The sequence below is a fragment of the Alosa sapidissima genome, chromosome 1 (genome assembly GCF_018492685.1).
Source record: "Alosa sapidissima isolate fAloSap1 chromosome 1, fAloSap1.pri, whole genome shotgun sequence".
Lineage (NCBI taxonomy): Eukaryota > Metazoa > Chordata > Actinopteri > Clupeiformes > Clupeidae > Alosa > Alosa sapidissima.
Window position 1 is genome coordinate 28,820,798 of NC_055957.1, and position 20,429 is coordinate 28,841,226.

General features: G+C 41.7%; 3 long non-coding RNA genes across 3 annotated transcripts; all 3 read right to left on the reverse strand.

The window, feature by feature from the left end:
* Window positions 1–4,199: 4,199 nt before the first annotated feature.
* On the reverse strand, window positions 4,200–12,404 carry LOC121714807. The gene is made up of 3 exons (XR_006033443.1): window positions 12,342–12,404; window positions 6,032–6,074; window positions 4,200–5,385 (listed from the first exon to the last, which is right to left on the reverse strand). It is a non-coding gene; the product is annotated as an uncharacterized LOC121714807 (long non-coding RNA).
* An 85-nt stretch (window positions 12,405–12,489) lies between these two features.
* Window positions 12,490–19,677, reverse strand: LOC121714776. The gene is made up of 5 exons (XR_006033428.1): window positions 19,283–19,677; window positions 18,429–18,546; window positions 12,973–13,137; window positions 12,793–12,834; window positions 12,490–12,628 (listed from the first exon to the last, which is right to left on the reverse strand). It is a non-coding gene; the product is annotated as an uncharacterized LOC121714776 (long non-coding RNA).
* Window positions 14,613–15,788, reverse strand: LOC121714754. Its single transcript, XR_006033418.1, has 6 exons — window positions 15,691–15,788; window positions 15,398–15,585; window positions 15,190–15,251; window positions 14,985–15,082; window positions 14,767–14,885; window positions 14,613–14,662 (listed from the first exon to the last, which is right to left on the reverse strand). It is a non-coding gene; the product is annotated as an uncharacterized LOC121714754 (long non-coding RNA).
* Window positions 19,678–20,429: the final 752 nt, after the last annotated feature.

Genomic DNA, 20,429 nt, shown 5'->3' on the forward strand with positions numbered 1-20,429 from the left:
TGTTTTTGATATCATTCAATTAGCTCAAAGTTATCCTAGCATGCTACATGCTAGCCCCATTCTAATGCAATTGCTGCTACGCGATGCTAATCACTCGCTAGCCTTAACAATCTTTGCTAGCAGTTAAATTACTCACCGGCGTTCAAAAGAAGTGGATAAAGACGTGAAAACAATGAGGAAAGATTAAGGACAAAGTAGAAATAGTAAAACGACTTAAGAGGTATTAAAAATGATTCACGATAGAAAGGTGTCAAGGAGTAAAAGGTTTTGATTCAAAGTCTATTCATTCAAGTGTAACGTTATCGAGTCCATTGAACGTAAAATAAACAAATTCTGGTATCCAAGCAAAGCATTTCCCGTTGACTAGAAAATCGTATGTCCTTCTGGATTTTTAATTATTTTGTACCTATTTATTTAACATTGGCAACTAATTTTGGGTTTAGTAACCAATGCTTAGGTGGGTTACACCTTCACCCCTCTCCATCCAAAAAGCGTTGCAATATGACTGCCGAGTGGAGGGACTTGCCTAAAAGGACTTTGGATCAGTCAAACTCAGCTAGCTAGACAAAATTGTTCTTGTATAGCTGTCTTTGCACACTTTTTCATTTTGCTTGATATTTTATTAAACTGTGAGTGTGTGAACAGAAAGTATTAAGACATTCTTACCTTTTTTTCTTTTCCAGGGACCGAACTGAAGAGGGATCGATCCACAATTTTGGAGACAACCGGAGGCAAAATTGATAACCCTGACTCAGTTGCGACAGCAGAACCAGCATCTCTACGGCTTAAGGACAACTTTAGCATGGATTGGCACCACTTAGCCTACTTGCTGATCGAATAATTTGGTGAATACAATAATAATTGAATTATAATTAAGCTGGTGTTGTAATGTAGAATTATTTTTTTCATGCTATGATTTCATACAACATTTGGGTTCTATGGAATTATTTGTTTTCTTATTGGACAGGAGACAGCTATTCCCAAAAGTGGGAATATCCCAGGTCAATAGAATAATCTGGTGTTTTAAGGTTAATTAGTCGGCGGCAGAATTAATGTATTGAATCAACACAGCATTTGTGATCGCGGGGTTGTTACCTTCGCCACTCGGCCTCAAAACCTCGAGGTTACAGCCAAACAAAACACCTGTGATTATATCATTACCCAACACTCCTACTCACACAATTTCAAATTGCTTAACCTCATTTCAGCCTTGGTAACTGAATACTAAAATTAAACTCAGGTTGATTGTCAGTTATCAGTCTTATCCTGTGGGTCATGTGCACTGCTGTTATTTTCGTATAACTTAAATTTGGACTATAAAGCATAGTTTGGATTAGATTCTGATTAGCAGTCAGTGTTTTAGCTACTCTCCACCTCAGCCTCTCCAAGGTCTTTATGCTCTCTCCTGGTTAACCAAAGCCTACCCTGCAACGTGGTTTGTTTGTACACATCACTTGAATTCATGAAACACATGAATTTTACTTCAAATGTTAATAGAAAGAATTGTCAGTGTGATTTATTAATGTGTTCCCTACATGCATTTAAAATAAATAATTCATCAATTCAGTATCTGAATATATTTGATTGCAATTTTTTTTAACTGGGTCAGAGTTTGTGGAAATTAGAAAATTGTAGTTCTGGATGGTCAACATTAATCTCAGTTTAGCATTATTTTTGTGGGGATGAGTCATCAGGTAGTAAATAAACAGTACAAACCAGTGGTCCATTTTTCTGGCTGGAAGATAGTTTGACTTAAAAAAAAAAAAAAGAAATAATATCTCTGATTATTATTGCATTTGAGATAACCTCATCTAACAATTGGTGTTGGGAAACGGCAACATTGCTAAATGACCATAGGGCCACGTTATGGCCACGTTGCTCAAGTCACCAAATGGCAACGTTACCAAATGACCATAGCGCCACGTTGCGGCCACGTTATTTAGACCACTAAATGGCAACGTTGCCAAATGACCATAGGGCCACGTTATGGCCACGTTGCTCAAGTCACCAAATGACCACTTCATAGTGGCAACGTTGTGGCCACGTTGCAGGAAGGTTGCCAGAAGGTTAGTTGGCCGTGACCAACTGGCAACTTATAGGCAACGTGGCTGTTTAGTTGTGTGTTAGCTGGGATTCCAACTTTCAGTTATCTTTAAATATCTACCTATACGCCATTAAACTATTTGAATATCAACATTCATTAAACTTCCAGTCTGTCAACAACTTTTAAACTATTTACCTTCAACTTTTAAACGGTCTATTTTTAAACTATCATTAAACTATCTATCTATTAAACTAGGTGTCTATCAACACCTTTTAAACTATCTACATTTATTTTTTAAACAGTCTACTTTTAAACTACCATTAAACTATCTATCTATTAAAATAGCTGTATATCAACAACTTTTACACTATGTACATTCAACTTTTAAACTTTAAAGCTATCTACATTCAACTTTTAAACGGTCTACTTTTGAACTATCAACTTTTATTAAGCTATGCAACCACCATGTCTGTCCTAGCATCACCACAGTAACCAGCTCTGTATTATCTATTTTAACTATTAACGTTTTTCATGTGACGTATTCTAGGTTCTATAGCTTTGTTTACATCCACCTGGTAGGCAAGGGACAAGTTGAACCCATTGAACATCGTTGTCTGCAGCTGCCTCTCAGTAGGCTATATAAGTATATATACTTTTTTGATCCTGTGAGGGAAATTTGGTCTCTGCATTTAACCCAATCGGTGAATTAGTGAAACACAAACAGCACACAGTGAGGTGAAGCACACACTAATCCCAGCGCAGTGAGCTGCCTGCTACAATGGCAATGGAGCAGTGAGGGGTTAGGTGCCTTGATCAAGGGCACTTCAGCCGCGGCCCACTGGTCGGGGCTCGAACCGGCAACCCTCCGGTTGCAAGTCCAGAGTGCTAACCAGTGGGCCACGGCTGCCCTCATCTGCCTACATCTCTGTATTTCAGCAATGTCAACATTTCAGGCATCAATAAAGGTGATGATGAAACGTTATCCCATTGTTCAATATTTGATAGCCTGTCCCATGAACGTTATTTCCCTAAAATCGCCCTGATTTGGTGCATTGATCTGTATCGATAACGTTATGGGAGAACCTGCATGTAGCCTATGGTAGCCTAACTTTTTTTCTCTGTTCAAAACTCGGTTTACACGAAGACGATAGACTTTCTTAGAAGCTGTGAAATTTGGCCAGAAAGGAACATGTCTTCCCTCTGAAAGTTAACACAAAATCAAACAATATTAGATAATTTAACTTCAACTGAACAGCGACAGGTTTTGGTAGGCAGTAGACTCAGCAGACGTTAAAACGGTAGCCTACATAGCAGTCATGAATCCTGTAACATATTATAACATATAACAGTGATGGCTTATTCGAAGACGATCTGCATGGATATATAACCACCCAGAAAAATGAGTGATACAGTTCATTAATTGTATGAAGCTTTTTTATTAGTTCAGTGCAGCATCCGCTATATTAGGCTGTTATGCCAGCTCAGCTTTTAAATATGCTGTTTTTGGTCATGTGGACTTGATTAAACGGGTAAAGATAATTCATAAACTGCTTATTTCTTACATTACTGAAGCAGTAGGACCTAGGGTTCAACTGTGGTGTTTGAGGTTGCTGTGTTAAGTTCAGCTCAAAAATCAGTTTATTTTTACATACGGGAGTTAGCATTCGTCATTTTTACATTCGTCTGTTTAACTGAAGTTCAAATAGACATGTTTGTGATGCTCCACTTTGTTGTTTAATAAAGCTTTACAACACGATGCGTCGGCGTTGGAAGTGTCAGGTTGTCTGTAGTAGGCTAGGCTACATGCGCTGGACCATGAATATGCCACCAAATAAATAAAAATAAACTCCACGTGGGTCTCTGAACCACTACTAAATTAAAGGGACACCAGGCAACGTTTTCGTGTTAATTAATCATCTTCGTAAGTCGGTATATGGTTAAATGACTCATTACGGGGCAAATGAAGGCTCTCTCGCCCACCCCTACTGCCTGTAGGAAGAATATCCCACTTGCAAGTTCGGTGTATCCTACCCGCCGACCGAAGCAGGATCAGTTTACAGCACAGGCAGGCTAACGAAACGCTAGAGATTGTTGGTGTGTATAATGGCAGAGCCGGCGAAGAAGCAGCGAAAACCCTTGACGGAAGACGCAAAGAAAAGGAAAAGAGCTTCAGACCGAGCGAGGGGGAGTTTCTTAGAGAAAAAGCATCAGGCTTGCCTGGTGTCCCTTTAAACTGCTTGCATGATAATCTGACACCAACCTGCTTGCGCCACTAACCAGTTGACACTTCCCAGTGAAATTGGTGATATGTAGGCCTACTAGTAAATGAGGTCAACTAGTATGTGTATGAGAAACACATTATACTTTTTGTCAGTCACTTTGGTGCCTTTTTCACTTCAGCAATAGCAATTGCTGACTTGTTTGTGTAAACTACATCACTACTGAATAAGCTCTTTCACATTGTAGGAACTTGACAGTTCCTAGAACCCATTTTTGTGCATTCGGACAGCATGGAACTGGGGAATTAAAGAGTTCCTCTGACCGCTATATGTTCCTATAACTGTTTGTGCCCATACTTTGGGGTTGGGGTCTTTTATCTTGACTGATGTGCATGCCAAAGCAGCATTTAAAAATATCTGTAAAAATAATGCAGCTTCTGCTTAAATTTGAGAACATATTTTATTAACAATGCTGATTCTTTTTCTATGCCTTGGTATACCATGCACTTCTAGTCAATACACTTCAGTAGCTAGTAACTAAATGCTGTCCGTTTCATTCATTCATGTTCATGTAATGATTGGGCTACTAGGGCCATCCTTGAAAATAACGACCCAAATATTTTTTCTTTTACTCCCGGTTGTAAACTTACGTTAAGACCAACCAAATATGTTTTTACAACTAATACAAATGCAATAAAATAATATGTATTATATTTTAGTAGCCATTATCTCTTTTAAATAAAAACCTGCGGTGTCATCTACACCATTGGTTTACCCATGTCAGACTATGGCATATGCTTTGTTTCATCAGCTACCAGGAGGAAATCATTTCTAATTATCCAGTTAGTAATAAGTGCAACTATGTTCTTAGAACCATTGGGTCCGAATGTACCTAATGATGAGATGAGTTTTTTGTCATTTCTTGGCCATCCCTAGTACGTCTGAATGGCTTGTGTATTCTGGGCTAATGTCTGTGTACTCTAGTAGAAGTTGAGTTGCTTTGCATTTCCATTTTAGGTGATCTGAAGTCCCCTTATTCTGCTTGTAAACTAACCTTTCTGGTCCTTTCTTTTCCCAGTTTTTTTATTGGAAAAACTTCCAAATTGGTATGGACATTGCACTCTGAAAATGAATAGTAAACAGATATGTGTTAACAAGTGTCATTGTAGCTAGAGACAGAGGCGGACAGAGTACACAGCTTCATTACTTGAGTAAAAGTACAGATACCCTTTGCTAAATTTTACTCAAGTACAAGTAAAAGTACAACAGTCAGATGTCTACTTAAGTAAAAGTACTGAAGTGCTTGTTTTTAGTGTTTTTAATGAGTAGCCTACATTTTCTAAATATTGCATTACTACTGCCACAGTGCTTACATTTATGTACAGAAACGTCCTACATGGAGTTATGAAAAATGTTAATGTTAAAGGGACACCAGGCAATGTTTTTGTGTTAATTACTCATCTTCGTAAGTCGGTATATGGTTAAATGACTCATTACAGGATGAATGAAGACTCTCTCGCCCGCCCCTACTGCCTGTAGGATGTGGTTTATATATCATGGTGTTCTTAACTGGACAGTGGCTGTGGCCTCCATCTTTCACCCAGCGCAATGTGGAAGCAGGCGCTACGCAATTGTTATTGCTAGTATGTGGCCGGCTGTTTATTCCGCCACCTGGCCTAAAGTGAAATGCACTGAGATGTGCTCTTATGAACCCCTTGCTTTTAAAGAGAATGTCTGTAGATAAATATGTACAAAAAAGTATACACACTTGATTTCTTGCGTCTCTGGCCAACAATAAGTAACTGGTGGACCTAGAAGACAAAGGACAGTCAACTATGAGAGACACATCAGCAAAAAATGTTAAATGTAAAAGTCTTAGCCTATACATTTTGGGAGCAAGTCATGGCTGGGCTGTGAAGTAGGTGTTGTTTAATAGCCTGCTTGCAGCTGTTCATATGCCACGTTCAGTAAGTCATTTTATCTTACTGCTAACAGTACTCCTAAATTGCTAAAACTCCTAAGGCCCCGTTAGGCTATGGTACGGTATCTAAACTTAAATCACGTAGGCCTAGTTGTGTAATTTCTGTTCGATCTATTCAATCTTAGTCCACTTAGTCCATCTTAGTTTACTTAGTCTTCCGTTCATACATTAAGTGCTTGATTTGGAAAGAATTAGGTATATGAGGAGTACAGTAGATCAGAACATACAAGCAGACAGAAGTGCACTCCAAAGTAGGCTATAGTCACTTATTCTAAAACATAATCTACAAAAACGTGTAAACATCAATTAAGCTACATTATTTCCAACCATGACCATGATAAACAGATGGAAATAATAGTATTTCAAATGCATGACCAACATATAGCTTGTGAAACAAGGCAGACAAACCAATCTTCGTATCGTAGTGTAGTCAGTTAATTAAACCAGGTAATTCACCTCTTTTGCACGTCTTTCCAATTAATACTAACTAATACACATATTAGTTTTTCTCCATTGGTTTGGCTCATTTCTTGATACAGAAATTACATTCTCAAAATAACAAAGACAAACCTCCAAACTACTTGGCAATTGTTCACAACAGAATTGAATTTATCATTAATTTCATCAAATTGCAAATGTCTTACTCTTAGTACATGTCTCAATGTCTCAGTATATCTTTGCAAATGATTAATGACAGGTAGCCTCCATATAGCACAATTTCAAAGTGAATAGATCTTGTTGGTCTAAACTGAATGTTGATTCTCAGTCTAATGATTGTTCTCTCCAAATCATGTAGGCATCATTTGATTGTACAAGTTATGACATGCACAATATTCTGTTCAATTGTCAAAATTAGCCAAGAACATAATACCATGAATACCATATATATATATATATATATATATTTATACAGCACTGTAGGCTACATATAATTTTCCTTGTTTTTTTGTTTATGTGTTTATATTGCACTATATTTTCTTTTTACAGTTTTTCTCAGTCACTTTGGTACATTTCTCAGATCAGAATTGAAATTCTCAAAACTAACTGTTCAATCTTCACATCATTGTGTCACTTGTGCACATCAAAAAAGCAGTTCCTCATTTCTCTACTCTTACCGTAAAATCCTATTTTTTTTCTTTTTCCGTTTTATACACAATTATATTGTGGTAGCTAGACAAGAAATGACTACAGTAACCATTGTCAATGAAGGACTGGGCTAAGACTGAGAGGTGGACATGAGGGATTTTTCAATGGTCCTCTGCCATAGTGACAAAACATCTAAACATTTTGACTTGCAGTGCTTACACAATACCAAAGGGGCGATGCATTTTGGGGGGCACTAACTATTTATATGAGAAAGACATTTAGATTTTGACTAGGGCTGTCAATCGATTAAAAAAATAATCTAATTAATTACATACTCCAGTGATATTACATTACATTACATTTGGCTGACGCTTTTTTAACCAAAGCGACTAACAACATGGTAAACAGTAAGTTTTAGAACAATTCTCACAATTTTAGGACAGTTTAAAAAAACATTAGAGTACAGTAAGAATAAGTGCGTCGGTGAGTGCTGTATTTTAACAGTTACTTGTCAGTTTAAAACGGCTGGTGAGTGCTAGGATCAGTAAGACTTGTTGTAAGTGTTGCTATGAGAGTAGATGTTCTCTAAAGAGCTGGGTCTTCAGGAGTTTTTTGAAAGTGGAAAAGGATGTCCCTGCCCTTGTAGGAACTGGCAGTGTGTTCCACCAACGAGGAACAACAGATGAGAAAAGTTTGGATTGGCTTGAGCGTACCGGTGGTAGAGCTAGACGTCGTTCGTCAGAGGAGCGCAGCGGTCAGGAGGTAGTGTAAGTCTGTATGAGGGCATTCAAGTAGGTGGGAGCAGAACCGGAGACTACTTTGTAGGCAAGCGTTAGAGACTTGAATTTGATGCGGGCCGCCATAGGTAGCCAGTGTAGCTGGATGAGCAGCGGGGTAACATGTGCCCTTTTGGGTTGGTTGTAGACCAGGCGCGCCGCCGCGTTCTGGATCATCTGAAGTGGTTTCACTGCGCAGGCTGGGAGACCTGTCAGGAGGGCATTGCAGTAGTCGAGTCGTGAGATGACTATTGCCTGAACCAGAAGTTGGGTAGCATCTTGAGTCAAGTAAGTCCTGATTTTCCGTATGTTGTAGAGTGCGAAACGGCATGACCGGGCGACTGAGGCAACATGATCTGAGAAGTTTAGTTGGTTGTCGAGAACAACTCCTAGATTTCTTGCAGTCCTGGTCGGTGAAACAGACAGGGAGTCAAATTTGATGTTGATGTCGTGGTGTATGGTAGGTTTAGCTGGGATGACCAGCAGTTCAGTCTTTGAGAGGTTCAGCTGGAGGTGGTGTGCCTTCATCCATGTAGCTATGTCTGAAAGGCAATCCGAGATCCGTGCTGAAACCAGGGGGTCGTCAGGTGGAAAGGACAGATAGAGCTGTGTGTCGTCTGCATAGCAGTGGTATGAGAAGCCGTGCGAACGGATAATCTGTCCCAAGGAGGTGGTGTAGATAGCAAAGAGGAGGGGGCCCAGCACTGAGCCCTGGGGGACCCCTGTGGTGAGATGGTGAGGTGCAGATAGCTGACCAAGCCATGATACGTTAAACGAGCGTCCTGTGAGGTAGGATTCAAACCAGGAGAGAGCAGAACCGGAGATTCCCATGTCAGCGAGTATAGAGAGAAGGATACGGTGATTAACTGTGTCAAAGGCAGCCGATAAGTCAAGCAGAATGAGTACTGATGACCGAGCGGTCGCCCTGGCTTCTTTTAAGGCTTCTGTTACAGACAGCAGAGCCGTTTCGGTAGAGTGGCCGCTTTTGAACCCAGACTGATTTGGATCCAGAAGGTTGTTCTGTGAAAGGAAGTCAGAGACCTGTTTGGAGACTGCTCGTTCAATGCCTTTGGATAGGAAAGGCAGTAGTGAGACAGGGCGGTAGTTCTCGACTTGAGCAGGGTTGAGAGAAGCTTTCTTAAGTAACGGTGTTACCCGGGCCATTTTGAACGCTGTTGGAAATGTGCCGGAGGTTAGCGAGGCATTGATCACATGTGTGATAGCTGGAGCGATGGTCGGGCTGATGGACTGAAGTAGGCTCGTAGGTATAGGGTCCAGCGAGCATGTGGTAGGATGGCTGCATGTCAGGAGTCTGGACACTTCACTCTCGGAGAGAGGCGTGAATGCTGAAAAAGATGTTCCAGCAGTCCCTAGAGGTTGTAGGAGTGCGGTATCTGAGTCAGATGCGTTGAGTGGGCATGTAGAGAATTGACTGCTGATTGCCGCCACTTTGTTTGTAAAAAATGAGGCGAGGGTATCTGCAGTAAGGCTGGATGGAGGAGGAGGCAGCTGAGGGTTGAGTAGCGATTTGAAGGTTGAGAAAAGTTTTCGAGTGTCTGTAGCGCTGTTGATTTTGTCATTGTAGAAAGCAGTCTTAGCAGCAGTGATGCTGGCTGAGAAGGAGGTCAGGAGTGTCTGGTAGTTTTTGAGGTCGTCAGCTAGTTTGGATTTGTGCCATTTCCTCTCCGCGGCTCTGAGTTTGGTGCGCTGTGATCGGAGGGTATCATTTAGCCATGGATGAGAATGTTTGGATCGAGCTGGCCTTGTGGTAAGAGGGTACAGCTCGTCTAGACACGAGGTCAGTGTGGAGCAGAGCGAGTCAGTGGCTTCATTAACCTCCAGAGAGGAGAAGGTGTTGAGTGGAGGTAGACCGGAGGCAACCACAGAGAAGAAGTGCGTTGGAGACAGGTTCCGGATGTTGCGGCGGAACGTGACCATCGGCTGAGGAGCCGGAGGCTGTTCTGTCAGGCTGACGTTGAACTGGATGAAGAAGTGGTCAGAAAGATGGAGAGGCGTCACCATGAGGGTGTCTGTGCTGCAGTTCCGAGTGAAAATCAAGTCAAGCTCTTTGCCAGCTTTGTGAGTCGGTGGGCTTTGAACCAGTTCGAGGTCAAAGGAGTGGACCAGGGCCAAAAAGTCCGCTGAGCCTGGGGCATCTAAGTGGATGTTCATATCACCGAGAACAAGAAGCGGACAGTCATGCTCAGGGATGGAGGATAGCAGAGTGTCAAGTTAAAAATTAATTGATATGCAAATTCCTTGCTGCACACATTGCAGAGGACTTTATTTTAATCAACACTTTATTTTTATCAACACCATCAGGCCGTTGTTTAAAAGTAAATGTTCCAATCAATGATCTAGTCAGCACATTTTCTTCTCTCGCCTTCATTTTACAGTCTAATGGTTACTGACTACACTGGCTCAGGGTCAAAGGTCATACGGAATTGATTAATCTGCGTTTTTTTTTTTTAATCAGTTATTTTTTCTCAAATTAATTAATCAAAATTAATCAGTTATTTTGACAGCCCTAGTTTTGACACGAGTGAACTGTTTTGGGAGAGATATAAGCTTTTGCAGGTGAACCATGGTGTTGCGCTGAACCATGCAGGGGCCGTATTCACAAAGCCTTTTATCTTACCACTAGGAGTACTCTTAAAGCCCTCCTTACACTGACAGACTTAGCAAAGATTTGGAAAAGATTTTTGAAAGACTAGTCTCAGACCGTCTCCCATCTAAAGACAAGTGATAGAGTTGTTGAGTCACAGACTAGTCACAGACTATGATTTTGCAACAACTAGGGATCATGCAGGGTCACTATTTACAAGACTGCTACTAGATTCCTTTAAATTATTTCCATCATGCACTACATATCAACAGGAACTCATATGATCGCCTACTCATATCAAAGTCATTTTTTCGTGTTTCTGCAGCATTGTTTCATGTGTGACATCCCTAACAAATATAGAGTTGTTCTGTCACGTGGAATAGCCGACTAGTCTTCGCTGCTATGGATGACGTCATTACTCATGCACAAGCTTGACTGAAGTGACCACCTTGATTGGTTTGATAGGTGGTCACTTCAGTCAAGCTTATGCATGAGTAATGACATCATCCATAGCAATGAAGACTCACTCTTACTTTAAGAGTTGTCGTTTTTCCTGACTAAGAGTACCCTGGAAATCCAGAGTTCTCGCGAGAGCACAATGGAATTGTCTCTGCGAGACACTCTGGCAAAGAGCAATGATGCACGTTACTTTTCCCCCTTGCATTCCGGGGAACTAGCTAAACTGATGACAGCGCTGCAACGTTGGAGGACAGTACACATTGGTCGTAGTGTTATCCGATTGCGTCAAAGTCCGAAATCATTCAGAGTAAATGTAACCTGCGTTGTGTTGAACCTGCGCGATTCAGTCCTGCACACGCCCTGACTCGAACCCGTGAACAGCAGCACCTCGGATCGGGAGGCGAGCACGCTAACAATTGAGCCAATAGCCGAGGCTACTGGCTTGCCTGCCAGCAGCACTCTTGAGGTGTCGGGGAGTGAGGTTTACCAACGTTCCACAAGCACAGCTAAGCTAGCTGGCATCCGTTACACTCACCCCCCTAAACCTCACTCCCGATCCAGGTCACGGCACCAATGTAACATAAACATGGTCTAGTGTTATCCAATTACGTGCAGTGAGATTTTTAAATGCATGCTTGTTGCCGCCCCTCGAGTTGGGCCATTACATTGCTCTTTGCCAGACCCTCAATCTTTCTAGATTATCAGGGTCTGGATTTTCCAGGCCATACTAAGAGTAGGTTTGAAAGGCTTTGAGAAAACTAGCTAAACTCTTTTAGTGTGATTTAGGAGTACTCCTAGTTGTAAGATAAAATGCTTTGTGAATACGGGCCCTGAACAACAGGGCATATGAAACTTGGTGGGAATGTAGCCCCACTAGACTTTTACAGAAAAATGTTGTTTGGTCCCCACCCATCTCTTTTCCCAAGTGGTCTATCTTCAAACAGATTTTGATACCATGCTGAAGACCTACTGGGTGCTCACTTAGCGTTACGATGTACACATGTGACAACATGATGTAATGGTTTAACTAATAGTTTTGAGAATTTGAGAATTGAATTTCCAACCTGAGAAATGCACCAAAGTGACTGAGAAAAACTGTAACACCACTTAAAGTAATTTTGGATTACATAAGGTCTTTCACATCATATGATGTCATAGTGATGATTACTACCATGGCAGTTGCAGTCCCTTCCTCTCCTGCCTCCATGGCACTCTCCTCTCTCTCTTCTGCCTCCTCTCTCTCCTCTGCCTCCTCTCGCTCTTGCTCTCCTGCCTCCACGGCTGCCTCTCTCTCCTCTACCTCTTCATGCTCCTCTGCCTCCTCTTGCTCTCCTGCCTCTCTCTCCTCTACCTCCTCACACTCCTCTGCCCCCTCTGGCTCCCCTGCATCCATGGCTACTTCTGCCTCCACGGACCTCTCCTCCTCTGCCTCCACGGCTGCCTCCTCACCTGCCTCCTCTTATTGAAATAAATTACAATGATGTTAAGTCAAGGTTTGTTTGCCACAGTATCTCTTAAACATTGTTTCTTGTGTTAAAATACACAGAATGTATTTGAGCACCTAATTAACAGTTAATCATTACACAAAATGTATACATTAAAAACAAAATAAATGTTCTTACGTCTGTTTTTTTTTGCTGGTTCCTCTCCTGGTGGAGTCCATCCTTTCATATTTTAAAGAAGATAGATAGATAGATAAATAGATAGATACTTTATTGATCCCCAAGAAAAAAAACAATATGTAAAGCTAGGGTGTGCTGATAAATTATGTTGGACAAGTGACAGATAAAAAACAAACATACCCTCTAACAGGTTTCTGTACAGAAACTGAATCTGTTTGATTATGTTCTTAGCCAGGTCTGGGAGGTCATATGGGAACACACATTCTGTCCCCAGACCTGGCTAGTATTGGAATAGGCCCCGGTAAGAAGTAGGGGCCTCATCCCCAGGGCCTTTAGTTTTTCCACCTGAAGGAGTTGGAAGACAAACAGTTGTTTCATAAAGCACAAAAACAAATGAGGGTCAGAGGCAATGTGATGTGTGATTTTCAGCAAGTTGAAAACATGACAGTTGTCATGAGAGTGTCTGTGTGAAAGGAATAACCAGCATGGTTTTCTTCCTGCTCTGCAACTTAGCTGTAAACCATGGGCACATACCAGTTGAATGCAGGTCAAAGTGTTTGCTTTACGTGGCCAATCATAAACCACACCATAATATAGTACATTGGCTAATTCAACACCACACCACAATATGGTTCTCTTTATATTAATATAACTTTTTACAGGGCTTGCCATTTTTAGAACCACCCAGATAAGTAAACCATTGAAATTAGAGGGTGGGGGTTCAGTCAATTCCTGGTGTAAAAAATGTGGGGGAACTGACTGAAAAGCACTCTCACTGCACCACAGCTGAGATGCCTTTGAGCAAGGCAGATAGCCCCAATGGCTGCCAACAACCCATCATGTGTGTGTGCTCCTGGTGTGCTTTATGCTCATAAAATGTCTGTGTGGATTAGATTAGGGAATTAGATAAGTAAGGGATAATGTATAGAACGCCGGTCATTAATGGGAAAATAACACTGCATGAAAAGTGTGATTTTCGTCCCCGTAAACGACCGGAGATCTCCCTCATTTTCGGTAGTTGACGACAATTTGCAACCCGCGCTTGTCGCTGTTTGTCTGTGCCATAAATTGTCGGAAACAGACAATGACGTATGTGGAGAGCTTTCAGAGGGCTAATAGCCCTAATTAGCATATGAATGCAGCAAAACCGTTGAATATCCTTACTCAGTATTGGATGAAACCACTACTTTCAAACAAGAAAAATCACTCGTGATTGGCAGCAAAACCACATCTGGCCAGGCCAGGCTTGAATTTCCTTACTCAGTATTGGATGAAACCACAACTTTCGAACAAGTAAAATCACTCATGATTGGTTGGCAGATCCCCAATAATAATGTGTATATATATATATATATATATTCATATTATGCTGTATATTCATGTTATCCTATGTAGGCTACTACACTATTATTAGGCTACCATCAAGGACATGAATGAATTTATAGAGGAAATGAACATTTGCCAGGAACATGTTTATGCAAAGAGCGAGCTTTATTAAATCAAACACAACTATATACAAAGCGAGGATCTGCCCACACATGGGTAGAGGATGATCCAAAAACTACAACTCCGTGAACTGTCCGTTTGCCTCCTTGGGGTTGTAGGTAACTGGCGGCGTTCTTTCCGAGGCAGGTCCGTTATGCAGACGCCTATTGTGCATGGCTCTGTACTTCGGCGTCGCCTCTATCCGGGACTGCAGCTTCGCACAGAGTTCAGAGAGCTCCGGCCTACGAAATGACGGCGTCCGTACAATCCATCCAGAGACCCCGCCAACAACGCCATCTTCTTCGTCAGACATGAGGTCTACGGTGGCGGACTTCCAGAGTTCCACCTCGTCATCTGCTAGCACACTCTGTCTCGATTCCAGCAGCTGTAAAAAAACAATGAATCAGTACTGTGCGATGCGATGCACTGCGTATGGACACAACACATCTATCAATGCACCTGAAAAAGTGTCACCAAATAAAGTCTTACCCTCTTTCTTCTCGCTCGACTCCGAGCTGAACTCTTCACAGCTTCCGCCCGCAATGAGTTTTCTGGCTGGGTATATCTAAAGCTCCTGCGTACCGTCTCGTAATATGTCTTACAGGCGGCTGGAAAACAATTAAATGAGAGTGGTATGAATAAAAATCAAACGCAAGTCACAGTAACATTAAACAAGGAAGGAGAAACAGTAAAAACAAGTCACTTACACACAATGTCATCTTTATCAACATCGTGTAAATCTGGACTTCCAGATATTGCTCCGAGCAAATAGGAGGTCACCGCCTCATTATGAGGCGAGATTAGTCTGTGAAAACAAAATGTAGTTATGATCGGTATCTATCCTATGGTCTCTATACGTATCCATTTCCTTATAGCCTACCGCAGAATGAAAGCATATTCTTTAAATCTTACCCTTGCTCCGGTTCGTAGCGCCTGCAATTTGTCTCAGAGTTGTGAAGACGGCGTACTGCTTCCTGTAAATGACGACACAAAAAAAATACACTTTAATAAAGCTGGTTCTGCTCACTTGTTCTTTTGCAAGGCTACTAGGCTACTCTTAGCTTTGGTTTTAGGCTAGGGTACTTTTAGCTTAGCTAGCAGTCATCGAACATATTCTTACCGCAAGCTTGGGATTGTGCACCAGTCTTCACTTCTTAAAGTTTGTCTCTCCCGCACAGTTTTTCGACTCCAGAGCAGCCAACCGGTCCTCTATGGACAGCAACCTAGAGTTTACCTAATTGCTTGAATGACTTGCAGACAGCTCCGAGCAAAGAGGAGGTCCCGACCCCATTAAGAGGCAAAGTTAGTCTGTGAAAACAAAATGTACAGTTAAGATCTGTATCTATCAACGTAGCCTATCTATTTCCTTATAGCCTACAGCAGAATGAAAGCATAGTATTCTTTAAATCTTACCATTGCTCCGGTAGCGCCTATGTGTCTCCGAGTGAACCCTGGTAGGCTACGGCTGGCTCTGATTTTCCGAAAGCAGATGTCCATTCTCCTGTGCTCGTTTAAAGGTCCCCTCTTCTAGAAGGAATGAGCGCAGACGATCGCGGGCGCGTTGTTTATGATTCACATCCACATACATCCAAATAACTTGAAGTAGTAGCCTAATGAAACTGTAGGCTAGCCTTTCTGTTCTGCTGAATCCAAGTACAGCTCGCTGCAGCCTGTGGGAAGGCGAGGCTTGGAGATGCTCCTCTCTGAATTTGCCGCCGCACACTGACTGTTGTTTATCCTATCAGCTGTTCTGGTGGAAGCGCGACCACAGTGCAACCACTGCTCACTAGAGGAAGTGTCTCCCCTGCTGGCGTGGGGGCGTAACGGTTGGACTTAGTGATTTATTGAAGTGACCCTGCTGTGGCGTATAGATTGAGAATGTTTTGGACTGTGTAAATAGTCTACTACTATTTCCCTGGTACTAGACTACTTACACAGTCCAAAACATTCTGTCAGACACCAAACAGGACGAGGACCACAAAAGCGTCACGTTCAAAAGTTTATTTAAGGGTTGGGGGTTAAGGAGGTTTCAGGGGTTCCGGGGGGGGTACAGGAGTTCCAAGAGTCTGCGTGTGTGTGTTCCCCCAGTAGCCGAACAGCGATGGCAGGAGCTGGATGATCCGGGAAGTCCTGGGGGAAACACACACACAACAGCAATTGAAACGAAGCAGCAGTACAGTCAAGGACTAGGCGGTATTCGTAGAAGAGGGACGGAAGGCAGGTCAAGATTACCGGGGCTGGAGAACACAGAAGTAGTCGAGCGGGTCCGGGATCACAGGCAAAGAGTCAGAGGCGTTTTCCAAAATAGGCAGGTAACTGGTGCTGGTTGCAGACGATCTGACAAGTGTGGACTGAAAAGCAAGGCTTTATATACAGGGCATGATGAGTGGTGAATGCAGTGCAGCTGGTAGGTAACGAGGGTGAGGCAGAGCAGAGCAGAGCAGGAACAGGTGGAGGTCAGACTTCAATCAGCGTGTGTTACCAGGCAGAGAGAGAGCTCATGACACATTCTCAGTCTATACGCCACACAGCAGGGTCACTTATATAGGTATATATTTTTTATTCAACAAAAATATATGCAGTTTTGCATATATTTTTGTTGAATGAAGATAGTGATAAAGACAATCATTTATATATTTGCCTCTGAAATTCTCATTGTGTTGGTGTGAAGAGAAAATCTGAATCTAAACTCTATCGACTGTTTTAAGTCAGGTTACATTATTGGAGCTTGCAGGGAACAGACATGTCATACCCAGCATCATTTCTGCCTGTTGAGCGTATTACTGGGAGTTGTTTAAGCAAGACCAAAGGCCACAGTCATGCCAGCATGCACAGTTGCCCCCTGCTACCCTGATTTGCATTTGTATAGCTCACAGCATTTTCATTTACATGTTAAAGCCTCCCCTAGAATTAGGAGGAGGGGGGTCATGGGGGGACGACTGCCAAGCAAGGCCCACGTCAATTTCTGACAATTCATGGCAGTTTTCGGCATTGCCTGCAAATTGCCGCGAACAGCCATTAAACTGAACTTCCACGACAATCTACAGTGCAGCATACTGACGGAAATCACACTTTTCATGCAGTGTAAGTCCCGACAGGGCGAACCGGACCCCGACGCGCAGCGGAGGGCTCTTGTTCCGCCCTGAAGGGACTTATTTTCACAGTAATGACCGGCGTTCTATACATTATCCCGCTTATTATACGGCTACTTGCCAAAACGAAATAATAAACTCCCGACGATATGACTTTAGCCTACATAACCTAGCCTATTTGTTACCGTTCATCGTGGCATTTGCTGAGAAACAAATAGTTCACAACAACACACGCAGCTGAACTTGAATCAAACATTCTTTAGAACACAGCTGATCAACCGTCTGCTTTCACGTTTGAATGAAGTTCCAGTCCTTGTGTAGTGATATGAAAGACATTAATCAGAAGCACAAAACCCGTTGCCATTGACAGCGGTGATTAAATGCTTTGCCGGTGATTTATGTAGATTTAACATAGGCATATAGACAGATATGTACAGTATGAACAGGTATAACAGTTTAAGAACCACTGGTCTACAGTATGATGGCATTAACATAAGAAGTAGAATATTGGTATGTATGAGTGTATAGTGCAGTATGTACATTTGTAATATAAATATAATGCGGTTCAACAGGCGAGGGTGTTGTGTGTGTGTGTGTGGGGGGGGGGGGGTCGGTATTGGTATGTGCAGTAATATTATAGCAGTAGTAACATAAGTGTCTATGCAGTAATAACAGTATAGATAGGTACAGTTGACTATGGAGTATAGTCTACAGTGTGATGGCATTAACATTATAAGAGCAGTAGGAATATTGGTACTGATATGTATAAGTGTAGTTACAGTGTGTACTTTTTGTAATATAAACAGGATGCTATGAGTAGGATAGGGTAGTGCCACCTCCTTGTTGTCCCTGTCAAGAGGTCCATGGTCGAGGTGCAGCTCAACAGGCAAGGATGCGTCGGTGGTGGTGGTGGGGTGTTAGTAGCTTGGTTAGAGTTAGTGTTCTTGCAGAGTTAGTATTCAGTAGGGTGACAGCTGCAGGGAAGATGCTTCCTCTTTTTCAAACTGTGCACTAAAATCTATTGTACATTCAAAGATCAACTGGACAGCTGCATCTTACCATGATATGCGCATCGTTTACCACATGGGAAACGTTAACGATTTCTCCTTGTGGCCTCCGCCCAGCTCAAACTCCTCTCTCTAAATTTTGAGAGTCGTTTTGATGTTCTTGCTTGCATCTTAAATGAATTCACATTAAGCATTAACACACCTGACACTCACTCTCATCTTTAATGTACTTATCATCATTTATAGGAGAGAATGGGGGGGGGGGGTCCCAACAGCTGCTATTAATTAAGTTGAATTGGGACATCAGGAAAACGTTATTACTGTATTCACAAAACATTATTAATTACATGTAGTTGTATTAACTCTGTAACAGATTGCATAAAGCTAGCTCAAATACAAAAGCACTTCTTGACTAAGGTTATTATTATGCGCATTCATCTGCGGATTACATTCGATTGCACATGCCTGTTTTGGACAAGCATGCTAAAAAGCATGCTATCTAATAGCCTTACCATGGGTATTGCTAACAAAGTTACTATTACAACACCAACCTACCGCCTATAATGGCACTTTATTAGGATATGTACAATCTATTGATTAGCCTATATAGATCATGCTATTCAACAACTTCAACATTACTAATTATGTGTGCTGTAGGGTAACGTTAGGTTATTTGCAAGCAAGCATACTGTAGGCTAACAGTTAACGTTTCCTAACTTTAGCTGATACACCAAAACCAAACAACGAATAGTATGAATACTAGAGGCTAACAAACCTAACGACAGTACTACTAACAAACCTAACGATACTAATCTTACAATTTTGCAAAATTATGGGGGAGAAAATGGAAATATGATGAAATATAGGCTAGTACAATGTAATCATTACAAACGATTGACCTCTTACCTTGACATTTCCCTCCAATTTTCCTCCAAGCTGAATGGAAGCTGGGTTGATATTTTTTTACTAGTTCGTCAAATGACACGCCGTAACAGGCTGATCCACAATGGGCGTGAAAAAACACGCTAAAAGACTGAAAGGCGTATACATGACACGCTAAATTGCTTTAAAAGTGGCGTGCTATTTTACGCCATCTCGTGAGATCACGTTGGTCTACAACGTTCTCAGCGCAGTTTTCTCTGATTGTTGATTCGCTGACTAGGCTATTTTAATCCGGTCCGCGACACCTTCACGGAACACGCTGCTATTTAGACATGAGGCAGACCGACATAAAGTGTGGCCGCCCATTCTTCTCTAGGAACTACTCGCGAAGTAGCCTCACAGACATCACATGAAATAACTTTTTCCCATCTTTTATAAGGTGCTATTTGCTGTGATAAATGGTTCGCGAGAAAATTAAATTTCAAGAAATAATCATATTAGGCTACTATAGCTCTGCTATTCATATAGGAGGAATATCTCACAAACTTTTCGTTCCACACATGACAAACCGTAAACCAGAATAAACAGCAGACCTTACCGAACACAAAGGTGTCATGCAATCCCCTGTACAATAAGCCGTTCCAGAGTAATCCGGTTTTGAAATGGTAGCACATTTCTATATGGTCTCCAATTTTGGGCTTTAAGTGTCTTAAAACTGAGCTGTGCTTAAATACCTACATGTGTAAATATTAAAATCAGAGGATATACAGCTCATGAGTTTGTCGATGTAGCCATGATGATTTGTTTTCACAAAATGCTAAGCATGCATGTATTTAAGTGTCTTAAAAAAGTGTGCTTATATTGGTCAATGCATAATTCCATAACAGGCCAAATAGAAAATAAATGTTAAATATAGCCTAGACATAATATTAAAATCAGATGATGTAGGATAGTATAGAGTTAGATAAAGTTGGATGGCTCCAGAACTCACACCAGTGGATTGGGTCTTAAAGGAGCCACACCACTTTTATGACACTATAGTTGACCTTTAGATTTGTTGCTACTGGGCATGAAGGGCAGGCCAATTATGAGTTCTGTCCAACATTGATGGTAGGTTTAGAAAAAAAAGTCAGCACATTTTAATCATATTGCAATAATACCAATAACCGTG